Source organism: Onychomys torridus, chromosome 14, assembly GCF_903995425.1.
Source record: "Onychomys torridus chromosome 14, mOncTor1.1, whole genome shotgun sequence".
Lineage (NCBI taxonomy): Eukaryota > Metazoa > Chordata > Mammalia > Rodentia > Cricetidae > Onychomys > Onychomys torridus.
Genome location: NC_050456.1, coordinates 33,680,137 through 33,686,751, shown reverse-complemented (window position 1 = coordinate 33,686,751; position 6,615 = coordinate 33,680,137). Strand labels below are relative to the sequence as shown.

The window sequence follows — 6,615 nt, the reverse complement described above, 5'->3', positions numbered from 1 at the left end:
TGTTTTGCTTACATTTTTGAGATGATCTCAAAAAGTGACCTAGAACTCGCCATATAGTCCAAGCTGGCACCTAAGTGTAATACAATTAGTACAAATGGCTGTGAAATTACCAGATGGCTGGTGAAAGGCTGTGTAGCCAATGGTGGCAATGTGGTGTCCTCCTATATGAAGGGCACGTGACCACTAACCCTGGCTGTGCATGGAAGGGCTGTTCCTGCCTGGGTGTACACTCACAAAGAACTCCTTTCTGCTTTGTAACGCTGGGACTGTTACACACATCTAACTTAATGCTTGCTTATTCTGCAGCTGGTTTCTTTGGAAACTTTGTGAGAGGACCACTCTGGCTTGGTAAGGTCATTTCAGTTCCCTAACAAGGTTTTGTGACTCTACACCACCAGTGTCTTCCCCTGGTCAGCATCAACAATTCCTTATCTTTTCTAAGGCATATCCAAAACATCTTAAAACACGCACTGAGATTTTCAAAGAGGAAATAAATACCTTATCAAGATGGGAACACACACTTTAATCCCAGCACAGGGGAGGCAGAGGCAGGCGGATCCTTCGAGTTTGAAGGCCAGCCTGGGCTAACGAACGAATTCCAGGACAGCCAAGCTACCCACCCAGAGAAACCCTGTCTCGAAACAACAACAACAACAAGGACGCTCTGTTCCTTTCAGGTGGAGTCAGTATCTTCCAGGAATTCTCCAAAGTGACAGCGCAACAGGAAAGAGGGGAGGGCAGATGCACGCTCTCAAGCCTTCTGGAAAACAGTTATTTCTTTGGCCACACATGTGTGGACCTACAGGAACATACTACAGAGAGTAAGGGACTAGGGGCCGTTCTCACAGGAACGCCTCGGAACTGCAGCCATGACAAAACCGGGAGCGGCTACGACACACTCTGCGGGCTGCGCTGTCCCTAAACAAGCACGCCAAGGGCAAGAGTCCTGCCGAGAGTGCGCGTGCGCAGTGAGCGCGGTAAGCGCAGAGAGTCAAGATGGCTTCCCGGGCGGAATGCATGAAGGAAAAGGACCAGGACAGAAGCTAAGCCAGGAGGGGCACCGGGTCAACTGAGGCACCAGCCTGTCATTCAGAGAAGCCCTCTGTGAGGAGTAACAGAAGGAGCCTGAGCTGCTGGAGCCCGTGCCCCACGATCGGGAAAGAAAGCTCCAGAGTGTAAACAAACACAGGGCATACTGAGAAGAGAGTGAGGAGGAAGAATGTGTTCAAGTGTAAAGTTTATTTACCACCTCTCCAGGAAACAGACTTTCGATGCACATTCCGGACTTCTCTGGTTCATAGACACCCGGCGTGATGGACATTCTGTGTTAATTCGGGATGATTTTATCAGGGACCATTCGTGGACTTCCTTGGTAAAAGTGAAGCAATATGTCTGTTACCTGAAATAGCTTTATAAATATTTCTTTTGATGGACTGGCTCTGATTATATGTCTGAAAAAACAAATACAAAATTTTCATTGTTTTTATAATAATCATTTAGCTATGTAAGAAATCACTATGTTTGTGATTACTTTAAACATAAAAACTAAACTTTGATTCACTTAAGTAATAGAGAATGAATTCCTCTGGTCTTGAGTGTGAAAACAGATCCAGGAAACTGTTAGATACTTGAGAAAAAAAAGCTTTTTTTTTTTTTTTTAGTTTTTTTGAGACAGGGTTTCCCTGTGTAGCTTGTGCCTGTCTGGAACTCACTCTGTAGCCCAGGCTGGCCTCGAACTCACAGAGATCCGCCTGCCTCTGCCTCTGGAGTGCTGGGATTAAAGGCATGCCGCCACCACCGCCCGGCTGAAAAATAAGTAATTTAAAATCTATTATTACATAAGCTTAGCAGCTGTTTGCCAAAAGGAAATATACATACATGTATGTGCGGATTTCATGTAAGTACTTATTTTTTATTGGCTTACTGCTCTTGATATGGCTGACATTTGGACCTAAGTATACGGCTCTTCTTGGTGCAAGGGAGAGGGTTACGGGACAGGAAATGACACCTTTATTTCCGCTTGGTCATCTGTCTGCACTCCCCACTTTCTTTGCTGTCTCCCACAGCAGAAGCTCTACTCTGCCCACTGGGCATGGACCAAGCGGGGGTCAAAAGCTAATCTAGAACACCTGAAACACCGCACAGCCCCAAGAAAGGGCTCATTACAAGAAGGCCACTACTCTAATTTACAGAGAAAACACACACCTGGAGAATGATTGTAACGCCGGCAGCGGTGGCGCATGCCTTAATCCCAGCACTCGGGGCAGAGCCAGGTGGATCTCTGTGAGTTCAAGGCCAGCCTGGGCTTACAGAGCAAGATCCAGGAAAGGTGCAAAGCTACACAGAGAAACCCTGTCTCAAAAAAACCAAAAACAAACAAACAAACAAACAAAAAAATCAAACAAATAAAAAAGTGTAGGGAAACAGTAAAAAGAAGTAATACTATCAGTTGCTGAAATAAAGGTGACTTATGCTGAAGTACCAAAATGCATTTCTTCAAATGAGGTAAAACTTAGGAAAGTGAATTTTGTTTCAAAACTTATAATCTACAAAAACATTTAAGGCATCAAATAGAAAAATGGGGGAATAAATAAGCACATTTACCTAGAGTGCTTGGACTTTTAATGCTAAAAGACAGGCAGTTGTCTTTGGAATTGTTTCTCTAAAAGTCAGCGTCAATCAAGTTTGCACCAATCCATTACCCGCTCTTCCCGGCCCTCTGCGAGGATAACAACAATCCTGCCTTTGCCGTCGGCGGCCAGTTCTGCCCATGCGCTGGATGAGGCGAATTTGGGCTCTTCTGGGCGTCAAAGCATATTATAAGATGACTTCCCCTATATCCAAAACCTCTTTCACCAACAGCAGGGTGGAAAACCGATGTGTTATTAGCCGCATCCCGGAACTGCCTTCACACACCTCAAACACAAACACACCCAGAAGTTCACACCACAGAACTGCAGACTTTGCATCCTCTTACTCATCTTGAAAAGGTTAAAATCAGATTTAAAGCATTAAGGATGCCGAGAAGCGGGGAGGGTGTCATAAAACGACAAAATAAGTCAAAACCAGTACGATCAAATAGAAAGAACAGTGCCTCTTCCTTTGTATAATAATTACTATTGTCAGCATATAATTTACCAAGTACAAATCTGTAAATAGCTTTATGTTTCTCCGTCTATGAGCAAGCCCAGTGTTTACTTTAGCATCATTGAAACACGAGGGCAGGTAAAAGCCTGAAAGCCGCATTACTCCTATAGAACTAAATGTATGGTTAGGGTGAATCTAAACTTTAAGTGGAATGTTTAACCCTTAGTATGGTGGTGCACACTTTTTAATCCCCGTACTCAGGAAGCTGATGTCTATGAGTTGCAGCCAGCTAGGCTACAAAGTCAGACCGCTTTAAATAAGCAAATCAGAAAGAATGGGTTCGGCGCCTGAAGGGGGCGGCTTCAGCACGTAAGGATTACTTGCCAGGCAAGCCTCATAGCTTGAGTGTGATTTCTGGATGGGCAGGGCGGCGAGAGAAACTGCCATCTCAACTTGGAAAGTGGTAACTAGTACCTCTAGTTGCTCCTTCTGGGGTAAAACCTTTTGTGTTTTTCCCCGAAGCGTGGCCGACAAATGTCACCACTTCTAATCACTGGCTGGTGCTGTAAAAGCATTTCTGCAATCTCTTCCACACTATCTCGCGAACGAGGAGGAAGACCATAACTCTGGTCTCCTGCTTTTCTTTCAGTGTGTTTTTTAGCTGTGGAACAGAAATACTATGTTTTTAAAAAGGCATAGAAAGGCTAAGAAAAAACACTTCAGTAGTAGATTGCCTAGAATGTACACAAACCAGTGTGCGTCAATGCCAGGATCACATCAAAAAAAAAAAAAAAAAAAAAAAAAAAAAAAACCAGAAAAAACAGCATTTCAGAGAGGAACTCCTAGAAGCAGAAGCTAAAACAACAGACTCAGGAGTAAATTTAATGACTTTTGAACTCCCTGATTCTTCACTGGCTATCATAAAATAATGGTTCAAGAAATCAACTCATTCCTGGATCAATACTAGTCCATCAATTCAAACACATGCATGTCGCCTCCCCTTTACAGACTCTGCAGACAAGAAGCATGTAGAAGCTCCACTGACGTGCATCCATCCTTCCCCATCATTCACCACAGGGCACCATCCTAATCAGGCCAGGGAGCCTCCCAAACGCTGCCTGGGCCTCCATGCCACATGAAGGGACTGCACGACCGCAGCCTCTGGTTCACTCTGACCACCGCTCGGGTCTCAGTGCTTGCGGAGGGGTGGGTGGAACTTGGTAAGGTGACGCTTTTCTGACTGCCACTGCTTCTCCTGGTAACCCAGAAACCACTGCAGTTACTAAACGACGTAAGCTGTTTGATTCTGTTGCCCTTACATTGCCCCCACACTAAACTTTTCATGTAAAACCTATTTTTTCAAATCCCATCATATTCTTCTTGCTCCTAACCATCCAAACTTTCTTCAGAAATTCTAAATATCTTTATCCAGAGTAATTAGAATCCACCTTCTCCCTTGAATTTTAGTTTGTTGTTTTTTTCAGTAACTACTTGGCCTTGAAACTAACTGTTACTCACCGCATTCCATGACCTGAAGTGTCAATTATAACTTCTTCCAGTTTCTTTAACTTTGGATGACTATAGAAAAATTTCTTCTCTTTATTTCCTAAAAGGGATAAAAAAAAAGCATTATTTTCTCCATAACTACTATGGTCTTGAAACTCATAGAGGTCTGCCTGCCTTTGTCTCTGTGTATTGGGATTAAAGGTGCATGCTCGGCCCGTAGTAATTACCTTACTGTGGTGTGACATCTTTTGAAAATACAAGTTAGGGCTGGAGAGGTGGCTCGGTGGTAAGAGCAAACTGCTCTAGCAGACCTGAGTTTGGTTCCCAGCATGCACAGCAGGTGACTCATAGCTACCTGTAACTGCAGCTCCAGAGGATCCTACACCCCTGCGTTCCAGGCCAGCTTGAGGCCACATAGCATGAGGCCTGTCTGTGATACAATTACACACACACACACACACACACACACAAGTAATAAAAATAAATCTTAAAAAAAAAAAGCACATTAAAACTACATTTTCGAGCCAGGGCAGTGGCACACAGGACTTTAATCCCAGCCACTCAGTGGGAGGCAGAGGCAGGTGGATCTCTGTGAGTTCGAGGCCCAGCCTGGTCTACAGAGCGAGATCCAGGGAAAGGCGCAAAGCTTTAACCCTGTTTCGAAAATCTAAAACCAAAACAAAAAGTTAAAGTTTTCATTCATGTGTGGTGGTACACTGGTGCTTATCTCAGCACTTGCAAGGCAGAAGAGGGAGAATTAGGTCTTCATGGCCAGCCTCAGTACAGAAATGCTCAAGGCTAGCCTCAGCTACGTGAGACCCTGTCTCAAAAGAGGCTCAAAACAAACACAAAAACTTTTTTACCTGTCAAATGCAAGTACCCCCTCGATAGCCTATAAGTGTAAAAACAAACTTTAATTTTTGTGAAAATACCATTCTGAGAAAAATTCAAATGCATTCAGAAAAAGTAAAAAGGGAAAAAAAATATTTAGTTAAACATATTTCAATGTTTAGTAGTTCTTGAGAATTTTCACAAGCAGTAACTACCACTGCTATTTTCTATTTCGTTTATAGCCTTATACAAATTGTACTCATCAAAATACCCTAACTTACGAACAACATACATTTACAGGCCTGTTGCTATTAAAGAAAGTGTAGACGATGTGTACCAGACAGGGACGTTTCAACATTGATCTTCATCAAGGAAAACCATAAATAGTATTTCTTTTTTCTGAAGGGGTCTTGTTACAATGCCTTCTAAAATCCTGTCATGCCTCCCAGTCAGCTCTCACTGTCCTCAGTTAAACACAAACTTCCCCGTGAAGTATCAGACCTTTCTGCGAGGCCGAAGCGCCGCTGGCTGAAGGATCTCGCACTTGGCCAAACACCGCTCCAGGTGACTGTTAGAGCTTCATGAAGTCCTCATTCCGGCGAGCTCAGTCTTCACCCGTGCCATCCTTCAGAAGACAGACAAAGTTCACAAGTAAACAAGGCGAAGCTCTCGACATCGACTGCTTATTAAGAAGAAGTGAAGTTTTAACTATGAAGGCAAAAATATCAACCATTTGTTTTCGTTCAACATTTTTGGTTTGTGTTTGTTTGAGATAGGGTTTCTCTGTTGTAGCCCAGGCTGGCCTCAAATTCAGAGATCCACCTGGCTCTGGCTTCCTAAATTATGGATTAAGATGTTTCGTCCACCACTGCCTGGGCTAGTCCCACATTTATGATACACGATTTTCTAGCAAGCTATCCAAAACAATGAAACATGAACTTCCACTATGTGAGTCCATGCTTTTAAAGCAAAGTTATTTAAAGTTAACTCAAGTTACTAGTAATGACTTCTAAGAACACTCTGGTATACCCATAAGTCAGAACATTGCTCAACATTCTCAAAGAAGCCTCCCTTGCAGCAGATCGGAACCCACAGCAGATGGCGAAAAGGAAGGACCTTGGAATAGTCCTCAATGAGAGAGCTTCATCAAACTCCTCCATCAGGGATGAGGGAGCAATGCAGAAGAGCAGA

General features: G+C 43.6%; 1 long non-coding RNA gene across 1 annotated transcript; it reads right to left on the bottom strand.

Moving 5' to 3' along the window:
• Positions 1 to 4,606: 4,606 nt before the first annotated feature.
• On the bottom strand, positions 4,607 to 5,978 carry LOC118595762. Its single transcript, XR_004946549.1, has 2 exons — positions 5,926 to 5,978; positions 4,607 to 4,693 (listed from the first exon to the last, which is right to left on the bottom strand). It is a non-coding gene; the product is annotated as an uncharacterized LOC118595762 (long non-coding RNA).
• Between the last annotated feature and the right edge of the window lie 637 nt (positions 5,979 to 6,615).